Raw genomic sequence first — 13,195 nt, 5'->3', positions numbered from 1 at the left:
TCAGACACTCGCGCTCAGATAAGTGCCGAAAGCAAGGCTGCTCATCTATGTTCAGTACTGGACCATGCAAGGCAAAAGTCTGAATTTTTGGTTAAGAGAACAAAGGGTGCAATCGCGAACAATTGGTGGAATGCTGAGTGCACGCGTGCATATAGACGACGGAAAGCAGCTTGGAAGAAACTTCTCATCAATCAATGCCCAAACAATTGGCTGGATTATAAGTATGTTGCATCAACATTTAAGCGCACTGTCGCCCGTGCAAAGGAGGAGTATGATACAAATCATTGTGATTTACTTTCCCAATCAGGAAGTAAACGAGCTTTGTTTAATTTCATGAGACGCAACAAGGTGATTCCTCCGACTGCCAACATTGAATCCCTCGTTCAGTCCCCTGCTGACATCGCAAAGGCCTTAGAAGATATTGCGTGTGGCCTAGAGCTTCGATTTACATCTGCTTTACCTTCTCCTACTATATTCACATGCACCTCAAGTGATTTCACTGAGGTCTATATGCCTGAGCTGTCGCAAATTGTTCTGCGCTTATCCCCAACGGCTCCTGGCGCCGATAAGGTCACTTCATCTGTGATCAAAATTTTGTTCAATGAATCTCCTGCAGACCTGTTGGCTCTAATTAACCATTCTATTAAAGGTCCTTGGATACCGCATGAGTGGCGTCTTGCTGAAATAGTTCCATTGCTTAAAAAGCAAGGGGAGGGCATAACTTTAGACAATATACGCCCTATTTCGTTAACATCGAACCTAGTGAAATTGGTGGAAAGGGTCCTTCTCAGCCTTGTCATGTCATTCATTTCAGAAAATGCTGTATTGAATCTATGTCAAATTGGTTTCAGGCCGGGTTGTTCAATTTGGTGTGCTCATACTGACCTTAAGAGTCGTATTAAATTAGCTCGCAATAGAAAACAGTTTGCTGCGCTTGTCACCTTGGATGTCAGTAAAGCATACGACAGCGTGGAGCACTCGCCTCTATTACTAAGATTACAGGAACTCAACTTCCCAAGCTATTTTGTAGCCTGGATTTCTGTTTTTTTAGAAAATAGAGAATTTTTCTGCTGCCAAAGTGGTGTTTCCTCAAGGAGATTTCCACAGACAAGAGGTGTTTCGCAAGGATCAGTTCTCTCACCTGTTCTTTTTAACATTTCTCTAAGCTCAATTCCATGCATTCAATATGTGAAAACTTATGTGTACGCCGACGATATTGCATTTTTTGCATCAGCAGGTGACATTCACACTCTTTATCGAAACCTGCAAAATTACCTCAATGTTCTTGACAACTGGCTAGGAAGAATTCATCTGTCCCTTAATGTGAAGAAATGCGCATTGTTAGTATTTCCAGTTTCCGTTCCTGTAAACATGTGCCTGGTCTATAGAAATAACATAATGCCTCAAGTTCAGACGGTGAAGTATCTCGGTGTAATATACGACTCTACTCTCTCCTGGCGGCCACACATTGAGCAAGTTTCTGCAAAAGGAGTTCGGGCCATTGGCATCCTGCGCAGGCTTTGTAGTGCTAGGCATACGCTTCTGATGATTTATAAAATGTACGTCCGCCCAATTTTGGAGTTCGGGTGTGTTTTATTCTCAGGAGCTCCTGCCTATAAACTTCGCCCTCTTGTGCTTTTGGAGCGTGAGGCGTTGCGCCTTTGTCTGGGGCTTCCAAAATATGTCGCCAATGCTGTTCTGCACCTTGAGGCGCGAATGCCTTCGTTATCAGCTAGGTATCGCCTTTTAACAATTCAAACATTTTTAAAATTGTGCGACTCACCTCTTCACGCTTCCAGTATAATATTTCTTAGTCAACTTTCTGCCTTTTTAAGCGCTGCCTGGTCTCGCTTTCATACCCCGCAGATATGTTACGTGCAGTCCCTCCTTGATCGCATAAATATTCATTTCACTGATGTCCGCCAAATATATAACAACTCCTCATCTGTCCAGATTGAATTCGATGACATTTTCCCATCGAATGCAGAGCTGCAGCCCTTCCCGCTTCTTCAGGGTCTATTGCAGGACCACCTAAGGCCCTTTCCCTCTCATGTTCTTATTGCTACCGATGCCTCGCAGGATCGCGAAAAGGCAGGTGTGGGAATTTTTTCACCTTCACTGGATTGGTCTTTTTCTCTCCGTCTTCCTGACTTCACTCCAATTTTTCTGGCTGAATTATTAGCAGTAATCTTAGCCTTACGAAAATTAGAATCTACCGTTTCCCAGGTCGTGGTTATGACAGACTCTCTGTCCATTTGCTCTTCCTTATCCTCACCTACTGACTCTCGGCCATTACGCCTCTTTAAGTTCCTGATTCCGCTCCATCTAAATTGGGTAAGGTTGCTTTGGGTACCCGGTCACATGGGCTTTTACTTAAATGAGGTTGCAGATTCCTTAGCAAGAGCCTCTCTCAGCGGCCCAATTGTTGCTGTCCTGCCATCGTGTGCATATACAGCTGCGGTGAGGTTTCGCAGCTACACAATATTTCAGGAATATGCTGACTCGGCCTACCTGCACGGCTGCTCAGGTCGTGGCAATGGTGGAGGTGCGACAGATGCTCCCTTTTCCTGCGGAAGACACGATGCGTCCGCCTCTTGTGACCACCCCTGTCCATCGTGCCAGCCGGAGGATCCGAGGCCTGTCCTCCGAGGTCTTCTCTCGTTACAGCGCACCCTCGACTTTCACTTTGCTCATGGCGACACCACTGCCCGCCGTGACTATGACTGTACCTTATGCCAGCCCCACCTATCTGACCCATCAGACCTCACGAGCACCTAAGCCATTTCACGGTGGCCAGTTCGAGGATGCCTAGGACTGGTTGGACCACTATGAATGGGTTGCGACCTTCAACTGCTGGGACGACGCGACAAAGATACGTAACGTGTAGTTCAGCCTTGAAGACTCTGCCCGCACGTGGTTCGAGAACCGCGAGGCTACCTACGTGGCCGGACTTCCGACGTCAGCTCCTGACCACGTACGCCAACAGCGACCGCCGCAAGAGCGCGGAGCATGCCCTGACCTCTCGAATTTAACTTCTAAATGAGGGTGCTGCAATGTACATAGAGGACGTGACACATCTTTGCCACCGCCCATCCGGCCATGAGTGGAGAAAAAAAGCTGCGGCATCTGATTGGCGGCGTAAAAGACCAGCTCTTTTCCGGCCTCGTACGGAACCCACCCAACACCGTCGCAGAGTTTCTGGCCGACGCCGTGCACATGCAGGAATTGCTGCAGTAGAGATCCAAACAGTACCCCGGCATTTGCGTCCAGTGCTGACGCTGTCCACGTTGTACCGGTTCGACCCCGATCCCGGGATGAATCCGAGCTCCCTTCGCGAACTCATGCGTTCCGTGGTCCGCGAGGAGCTGCAGCAGCTCCAAGGAACATTTGCCCCTCGCATGGATTTCATTACCAGCGTCATCCGCGAGAAAGTTCAGCAGGCGCTCAGGCCACAAGCCGCTGCGGTGGCGCCCGCGCCGCAACCGGCCTCCTCCTTTCCCGCGCCGTACCTGGCCCTGTTCAGCCAGTCACGTACGCGGACGTCGTGTGCCGCCCAGCCCCATTTCCTGGTCCTTCGCCTTACACCCCAACAGTGGTTGCGGTGCACGCTGCTCAACCGCTTCCTTACTGGGGTGATCGGCGCCAGGCACCGCGGAAGACTGATTTCTGGCGCACTCCGAATCGACGCCCGCTCTGCTACCACTGTGGTGGAGCCGGCCATTTCTTCCGCGGTGCCCATATCGCGAAATGGGTCTCCGCAGATTTTCTCTAGACAGTCCCCGTCCACGACCTGGAGAGCACCCTCAGGACATCGCCGAGTATGTCGCCCGCCAGCGTAGTTTCCTCTCTCTTCCCCGCCGCCCGTCTCCTCGCTGAGAGTCGCGTTCGCCTTCTCCACGCCGGTCTTCGCCTTTTGAGTCCCGTTATGCCTCAGCACAAAGTGGTTTCTCAAGCCCTCATCGGGAAAACTAGCTCCGTCGACCTTTGGAAGCGAGGCCGCCGAACGCCGATCCGCCACAAAGCGTCCACTGCCGCACCGATCGACTCGCCCCGAGGTAGAATGCCGCATCGCCGCACAGTTTTCCCGACACGCCACTCGAATCGCCCCGACGCCTAACTTCAGTCGCCGACCAGCTTCCGCCGCCGCACCGATTGTGTCACTCCCAACAGCCATCGACAGGCCGCGCCGAAGGCAGGACCCCCTTGGACATTCCTGTTCTCGTCGACACTAAGGAGGTCAGCGCGTTGTTCGATACGAGCGCAGATTACTCCATTCTTAGCGGACGGCTTGCGACTGCCTTGAAAAAATTGACGACATCGTGGGAAGACCCCGACATACGTACGGCGGGCGGACATGTTGTTGCACCGCTCGGTATGTGTGCGGCCCGGGTTATGGTTCAAGGCTGCACCTTCGTCGCCACTTTTCTTGTTCTGCGCGAATGTTCTCGCGATGTCATCCTTGGCATCGACTTTCTTCGTGAGCAGGGTGCTATAATAGACCTCCCGAATCGCTTAATGACGTTTTTTACCAAAATGGCCACAGCAAAGCCGACGCACCAGGGTTCTCGGTCCACCCTGCGAGTCGCTCCCACGTGCCCTCACGTGCCAGCATTCTCGCTAGAGTTACCGGTGACGAGCCACATTGGGGACTCCGAGTTGTCGAGCCTAATGTCTCTCTCGTACTGACAAAGGGGGTTGTGGTGGCTCGAGGCCTTGGCTGCCTTCATAACGGTTGGAGACAAGTCCTTATTACCAAGTTTTGCAATGAGTATCGACATCTAATCCGTGGCACAGTCATCGCTTACATCGACCATGTTCAGGAGTTGACCGGATGCTTTGCTTGCGAGGCGGGCGCACTTGAGGTGACGCAGAAACGCTCAGACATCAACATAAATCCGGGCCTTTCATCCGCTGAAAAGGGGCAGCTCCAGGACACCTCCTGCGGGAGTTTCGTGCGTGTTTAACGTCGTCGTCTAAGGTGCGGCATACGTCGATAGGTAAACAGCGCATCATCACGCATGAAGGAGCTCGACCCATCCATCAGCAGCCCTATCGTGTGTCCCCTCGGGAGCGAGATGCTATACAATCACAGGTGAAAGAGACGCTCACAGACAGCGCCATCCAACTTTCAAGCAGCCCTTGATTGTCTCCTGTCGTCCTCGTGAAGAAGAAAGACGGAAAACTGCGATTTTGCGTCGAGTATATGAAACTTAACAGTGTGGCCAAGAAAGACATGTGCCGCTGCCGCGTATCGATGACTCCCTCTACCGTCTTCGCCAGGACAAGTACTTCTCTTCGGTAGACCTTAGGAGCGGTTATTGGCAGATAGAAATCGATGAAAGGGACCGTAATAAAACCACCTTCATCACACCGGACGGGGTCTACGAATTTCGCTTCCTCCCATTCGGGCTCTGCTGCGCTACGGCCACTTTTCAAAGAATGGTGGACACCATCCTCAATACGTATGAAGTGGCAGACATGTCTTGTTTATCTTGACGATGTCATTATTTTTTCCGCAACGTTCAAGGAAAATCTGCACCACCTCCGAACTGTCCTCTAAGCCGTTCGTTCCGCCAACCTCTCCCTCAATCCACAGAAATGTCACTTTGGGTTCACCGAATTAAAGTTTCTCGGGCACGTCATTAGTGCTGGTGGAATCCGAGCTGACCCAGAGAAGCTTTCTGCCCTTGCTGCCTTTCCGTTGTCATCTCACAAAAAAGCATTTCGACGTTTTCTGGGCCTGCCCTTACAAAAATTTCTTTATACAGTGCATAGACTGTCTATAGACTTTAGTCTAAGAAGTCTATAGACTGTCTAGAGACAAATATTTTAGACCAGTCTATAGACAATCTATAGATTATAGATTTATGGCGATATACTTTTAGTAGACTTTTGTCTATAGACAGTTCATAGACAAATGTTTACTGAAAGTAGATAGGTCTATAGACAGTCTATAGACACAGGTCCATAGATAGTCTATAGAAGATTTATAGGTTTACGGCCATACACTTCCTATAGACATCTGTCCATAGACCGTCTATAGACAAATGTCTACTGATAGTAGACACAGGTCTATAGGCAGTCTATAGATGATCTATAGACTTAGGCCATACACTTCCTGTAGATTTCTGTCTATAGACAAAAATCTACAGGTCCAGAAGACATAGGTCTATAGACTGTCTAGACATTCCAGTTATGTGGCCTGGCAATGCTGTAGATATTTGTCTATAGACATTCTACAGAGCTCTGTCTAAAAAACCTTAATAGACCATTGTCTGTAGACTGCCTATAGACAGTATACAACTGTTGAAAAAGGCCACCAAAAGGTCTTCACAAATGACATGATGATCAATATACTTACAATTTTGTTTATTTCCAAGCTATGCAGGCAAGGAATATGCAATACATGCATCATAAGAATGCACCACATAAAAATAAATGTTGAAAGTAATGGTCCGAATATAGTTTCCTCAGAAGCAATCTTGCGACCTGTCGTCTGCAGTCAGTAATCCGGGCATGTTGACCTGTACAAAGGAAGAAAAAAATATGAGGAACTGAAAAAAAACTTCCCACTCCATCTCTAAAAATGTGCTTTACAACACAAGGCAATATATATCCTGGCTATCCCATTCAAGAAAGCTAGTCGATGTTTTGGTTTGGTTTTATGTGGTCCAAAAACCCAAGGTGACCCGTCAGGTGTCACGAATGCTGTCTTCTCTGTCTTGCGGGTGCATCGGGATCTGCCAGTACCCGGACCGTAGATCCACCGAGGAAAAGTAGGAGGCTGAGTGGAGGCAGCCAATGGCATCATCAACGCGCGGGAGCGGGTAAACATCCTTCTTTGTGACAGTGTTAAGCCGGCGGTAGTCGACACAAAATCGCCAAGTGCCATCTTGGCGCCAAGGCGAGCGGCGAGAGCGGTGCGGAGGTGGAGTCAGACTTCGGTCAGAGGCAGGGGAGTCGTTCCGTGGTGGCGCGTAACTGGATGGGCGCTGAGACGATGTGAAGACACGGTCATGAACAGGCGCATTGAAACTCAGGCGAGGGTTCGACCATTGGCGCTGGGAGCGGGAAAACTGGCCCCGGCGACGGCAGAATCTAGAGATGTGACCGATCATACCACAGCGGTAACAAAGTGGTGGGTCGGGGGGGCACTCGGGAAAACACTCCTCGTAGCCAATGTCGAAACGACCATCGTACTCCGGCTGCCGCAGGGGGCGTTGCGGATGAGCTGGCGCCCTGGGGCCGGGGCGGGTGATCCGGGGAGCGTTGCTGTAATCAATGCGAGTAGCACTGGTAGGGGCCTGGGCAGACAAACTCCAAGGGGAGGAACGGTAGGCGGGAGCCGCCTGCAGAGAACAGCTCCCATACGGGACCTCACTGCGGCGCGCAAGATCTTGATGCCGGGAGAGTTCGTCACGCACGATTTGACGAATGACGTCAGGGAGAGTCGCCGCATTCACAGGCTCGTGGAAATCCACGCTGGCGACGGTGGTGACGTTAGGCAGGCGACCGAACTTGGGAGTAATTCGACGCAGTTTTAGAGCTTCAAAGGTGCGGCAGTTCTTGATGATATCCGTGGGCGAGTCTAAATTTTCTTTACTAATAAGAAAGCTGTAGACGTCCTCTGCGATGCCCTTGAGGAGATGACCAACGCGATCTTCGTCGGACATACTGGGATTAAAGACTTTGCACAGCTTCAAGACCTCTTCTATGTAAGTCGTGCAGGTCTCTCCAGGCACTTGCGCTCTCTGAAGCAAAGACTGCTCAGCGCATTTTCGTTTGGCAACAGTATCCCCGAAGCAGCTGCGGAGCTCTTCCATGAAGCGGTCCCAACTTGTTATTGATGCCTCATGGTTTTCTAACCAAGTTAGCGCGGTGCCATCGAGAAAGAAGACGACATTGGCCAGCTGAAGAGTGGCATCCCAGCTGTTGTATTTGCTCACCCGCTTGTAATTGGTGAGCCAATCATCCACGTCTTCGCCAGCCTTCCCGGAAAACGTCCGCGGCTCACGGTAGTGCGGCCAAGCGGGCGTTGCAGCGCCGGTCGGACGTGCGTCGGCTTCCTTGGGCATTTGCACGGGCAACGGTGGCAATCCGGCGATTCTTCGGCTGCAGCGGTTGCGAGAGGGGTCCGTGGTGATCGACCCAGCACCTCCACCACACTGTTGCAGGTTCTATTTACAAATAATATTTACAAGGCAGGTCGAGAGGAGCCTGGTGCGCCGGCGGCAGGATACTTGACTTTCTCTTCTACTTCCAGCCGCCGCACGTCTTCTTTATTCCTCAGAGCCCATGCGCAGCACGTGACAATATCATGATGGACAGAATCAAAGGCTTTCCTGAAATCTAGAAATAAACCCAAAGTAAGCTTTCATTTCTTAATCTTGTCAAGACTTTTCTGTTTAATATAAAGTAAAGCAGTTTCAGTTGCCTTATTCTCTCTGAATCCGAACTGCTTGTTTACTATCAAGTTATGCAGAGTGTGGAAATCGACAATTCTTTTGTTCATCATGTGTTCAGCAACTTTTGAAAACACTGAAAGCACTAACATTGGTCTATAGTTGTTCAAGTGTTCAAAAGCACCACCTTTATGAATAGCTGGAACACGCGCAAGCTTCATTTGGTTTGGAAATATCCCTACTTGAAGTATGCAGTTGCATATATGCGTAAGGACTGGAGTTATCAGTGCGGCTACAGCTTTCACGGGGGAAACTTTCACATCATTGTAGGCTGATGCACAGTTGCCCTTCGGCGTCATGATTATGTTGAGGACTTCTTCGGCGCAAGTTGGAGTGAGAAATACAGCTTGAGGACATTGAACATTCATGTATTGTTCACATGATAATGTACCATGAATATCATTTGAGGCACCAACTTCTACAAAGTGCATGTTGAAAAGGTTTGCAATGTTTTCGTCAGTTCAGCCTTGTGTAGGTAATGCACAGAGGTAATGTCGTCTTGTGTAATAGCCTTAACTTGCAGCTTTTCTGCAATCTCGTTTACTTTGCTTAGCAAGTCCTCATCCTGGGTTTCAGTCAGTATATGAAGCTCTAGGGTTAGAAAGCGACTACGCCACTCCAAATAATCTAAGTCCTGCTTCAGCTGAGGTATATCACTACCTACATTGTTAGATTCCAGCCCTTCAACTCATTTCGTTAGTTGTTTTGTAGTTTTTTCTTGAACAGTCAGGTGGTTCTGAAAGTCGTCAAACTTATCAGAGAGCAACTGCATTTGCATTTAAATGCATTAAACTTTTTTGACAAAGGCAAAAGAGCATCAAGCTTCGTTTCAGTCTGCAGTAATCTGAGTATCACGTCGGAATCATGCTGCGGATTTTCTGTGGTGCTTGTGCCTTTGTGGTTGCCTCGACAAGTCACATTTCCAAGCTTTCTTTTTGGCTTCGCACTTAGCATTGAAAGATTCTTCTGTTATTCCCGCACATGCACCACGATGAAAATTAAATTTGCACTCTGAGCATGTTGCAAAGATGCTATCAGTGAGTGGAAGACGGCAAGCACAACAACGAGCTATATACGCTAAGATCTTTTACAAAAAACCCATCCACTTAGGAGCAGCGCCGACATAAAAGGAAAACAAAATCACATTCAGTGAGGCATAATTATGCACAAACCTGCACAAAGGCAGAGACGGTTACATGATGCTCGCAGTTACGGTGACCACTGCCAAGTCAGGTCCCAGTGGAAGGAATCTTCTTTTATAGCCCACAGTGAACCGTTGATGCTGTGCCAGATTTCTGGGTGACACCGACGACCACGCCTTCCTGGTCCGCTGCTCGAGACTACCGTCCGTCTTCAGGGCACGTGCGATGACCAGTGAGATGTACGGCTGCACAGTGGGTAATCTGCACAAAGGCAGAGACGGTTATGTGATGCTCGCAGTTATTGTCGCTACTTTTCAGTGGTGACGATAACTTGACGTAGCTTTACATAACATAACTGACGACTTGGCATGACTTGAGCGCCTGAAGAACACGATAACCACTGAGCCATCGCGCCGGATTCATCATTTCAGTAAATATGCATGACAAATTCTATGTGGCTGTCATAAAACATTGTAACTAATATCCACATTCCGTGCAGCACTCTACCTCTACACTAAATACCTACTGCGAATACTGACATCTGTATGCATTCTCTTTACATTAATTGGAATAGAATACTTATAAAACTTGTGCCACTTATCATTGACTCGCTACAAGCTGTTGAGAATGCTGCTCCATAAAACGTAAATTCAGTGCTCCTTGCAAAAAAGAATCCCAACTGGAGAATATTCAAGCCTTTATTGTTATACACGCTATTCAACAAGCGCTTCAAAATGCCAAAATACCCTGCATGAAGCCTGGTACGTACGCCGATACTGAAACGGGCACAAGCCATGCAAAACCTACCAGGCAGACTGCGAACCAGTTCACCATGGTTTTGCGCCCACAACTTGAAACACTAAGACGAAACAGCATACTCATACACCAGAGTGCGCTCTTTGGAACAAGTGGGTTACAGCGCTTCCATGCCGTGCTCATTATCCAGAAAAACTCGAACAGCACATAGTGGCTGCAGCAGCGCCATTTCAGAACCATACGTGAGCTTCAGACAACAAGCTCATTATTGTAAGAATGAAATACCATCTCAAATTCAGTTAAGTTTTTACTTCAAGTGCAGCCCGGACAGACCAGTAAAAAGGAGACACTTGCATGCAGGTACCCTAACCTAACGCTGATAGAAAAATCAACGAAAGCAACGAACACGCTCAAAGTAAGAATTGTTTCATTGAAACAATTAACGTGTTCATCAAAAGGCGCAGTCATAATAAAACAGCGCGAGCAGAATTGCATTCGTGGCGCAAATAAGCGCCAAGTTACATTGGCGTTTTTGTAATGTAGCAGTCTGAGATCAGAAAGGCATACTCTGCCTCTCGCACAATTGGTACTGGAGAAATTTGTGCACGCGTAAGCGGGGTTCATGAACGAGCCTCTCGGAACGAAATGTAAGCCATCTCTTGTCGACGCGACCTTTACTCAGCTTTCGAAATGAATTTCCCGCAGGCCAGCGGCGGCGGCCAACGACTCGGATAACAGGGATGGACGAATCCATACGTGTGCATTGAAAGGGGAGACGGGATGCAGCTCGTGGGTTCTTCGCGGTGTTCGTACACGCTCCTCATTTGCGCCGGCAACCACATTTTTTTCAACCATCACTCTATTAGCATTCCTCCACCGCCGCTTCCCTAAAACTTTGACAAACGCCTGTAACGCATAGTTTCATTTCGGCCTTCACTCACGGGCTAAGCGATATTTCTGGCTGTGCACCTACCTTTCAACACGGAAAAGCCAGTAGAGAGCTCGCGAGGAGGGCTTACCGTCCCGGGTTTCGCACCGAGTGCCTTTCCACGCGTCAGGAAAGACATAGCGGCACAGACGTAAGCGCATTATTCGAGAACATGGCGGCTGCCGCTGCTCACGCAAACGTGCTTACAAACTTCGCTGCGCACATAATCTGCTCTGCACACACAGCACTGCTTAGAGTGGCTAAGGAGACCAAATGAATAAAAATAATCGTGTAGACTTACCGTAAGTGGAAGATTAAGTTGAATTTCAATCGAAACGTAATCCTCGAGAGAAAACGCCGCCGACGCCGACACACCGGCGCACACAGTTGTTTGCTGCCCGGATGATTTTCCGCCGCCTCCGGGCAAAATGGGTAAAAAGTGAAACAGAAACCAATTTCACGATCATGTCTATATATGTTGCACTCTTGCCAAGTGTAGCTTGCTCTAGCATCCAAGAACACAAAGGGCCATTGGTGTAAAGCATAACTTCTCCACTCGCGCTTTGAAAACCTTATTGCTTTCGCGAAAACCAAAACCTAAACCTTACACTTTGTCCATGCGCGCGCAACTCCCATGGAATAGTATGTGGCGCCCTTTTCAAATAATTATAATGCTGCATAGCATAACGTCTTTTTGGCCTGTGCTCGTGTTTGGGAAACCGGTATGGACTACAGCGTGTTATCGCCTCCGATGCAGCAGGTGTACGGCGAAGAACGAAAATATACTGGGTTTCTGATTGTTGAGTTGCAGCACTTTTTCACGTGAATGCAAACTGCAAAGGCATAAATGGCATATCTTAATTCCGCAGAGAACCATAATATTTGAGACTCTTCTAATCATGTTTCTGAGAGATGGGCACATCCTTGAATTCTCACCCCCGTTATTCCCCCTTATTTTACAGGGGAGTTTAAAAAGAAATAAATGTACAGCCACTGATGGAATGCTTCTTAATTTATGCGCGTAGGACAGTAATGATAGAACGATGTAATGGTTTACTCTCGAGCGATCCCTGTGTTCGTTTTATGTAGTACAGTTTGCAGCGCCCTTACTTCAGAAATAGGTGCCTTTCCTCGCTCTACCTGTCAGCATTAAAGATTATTGTAATATATTCTCAATATGCGTCGTGGTTTAAGGAAAATTAGCTCTTCAAAGCTTCTAAAAACAATACACTGGAAGGTATTGCATTGCCGTTGGTCAATATTTTTTATCCCTGAAATAGCAAAGGAAGCGGAAGACTCTGACAATAGTTGCGGTCACCCGATGCAGTTTGGTTCGGGGGGTTTAACGTCCCAAGCCAACTAAGGGAATGAGGGATGCCGTAGTGAAGGGCTCCAGAAATTTCGACCGCCTGGGGTTCTTTAACGTGCACTGACATCGCACACTACACGGGCCTCAAGAATTTCGCCTCCATCGAGATTCGACCGCCGCGGCTGGCAACGAACTCGCGTCTTTCGTGTCAGCAGCCGAGCGCCATAACCACTTAACCCCCGCGGCTGCCCGGTGCAGTTCTACTCAGCATGCAGTACGAAAAGAAATGGATATTTTATGGACTTAGTCAAAATTCAGTCCATACATGGTTAGATATAATTAGGATTGTTATAAACAATATACAATAGGTCTATGGACAACGACATCAGTCTATGTGCAGTCTAAAGATTGTCTGTAGACGATAGGAAATTAAGGCGGTTAGAGATTTTGGTCTATAAATTGTCTATAGTTCGTCTATAGACAAATGGCTGCTAAGCCGGTTATAGACTAGTCTATAGATGGTCTATAGATTGTCTAAGGACAAAAAGAAATAAGGCAGGTATAAACTTTAGTCTATAGAAAATCTATTGACCGCCTA

The sequence above is a fragment of the Amblyomma americanum genome, chromosome 6 (assembly GCF_052857255.1).
Source record: "Amblyomma americanum isolate KBUSLIRL-KWMA chromosome 6, ASM5285725v1, whole genome shotgun sequence".
Taxonomy (NCBI): Eukaryota; Metazoa; Arthropoda; class Arachnida; order Ixodida; family Ixodidae; genus Amblyomma; species Amblyomma americanum.
The sequence above is the reverse complement of the archived record's forward strand: the minus strand, read 5'-3'. Positions refer to the sequence as shown.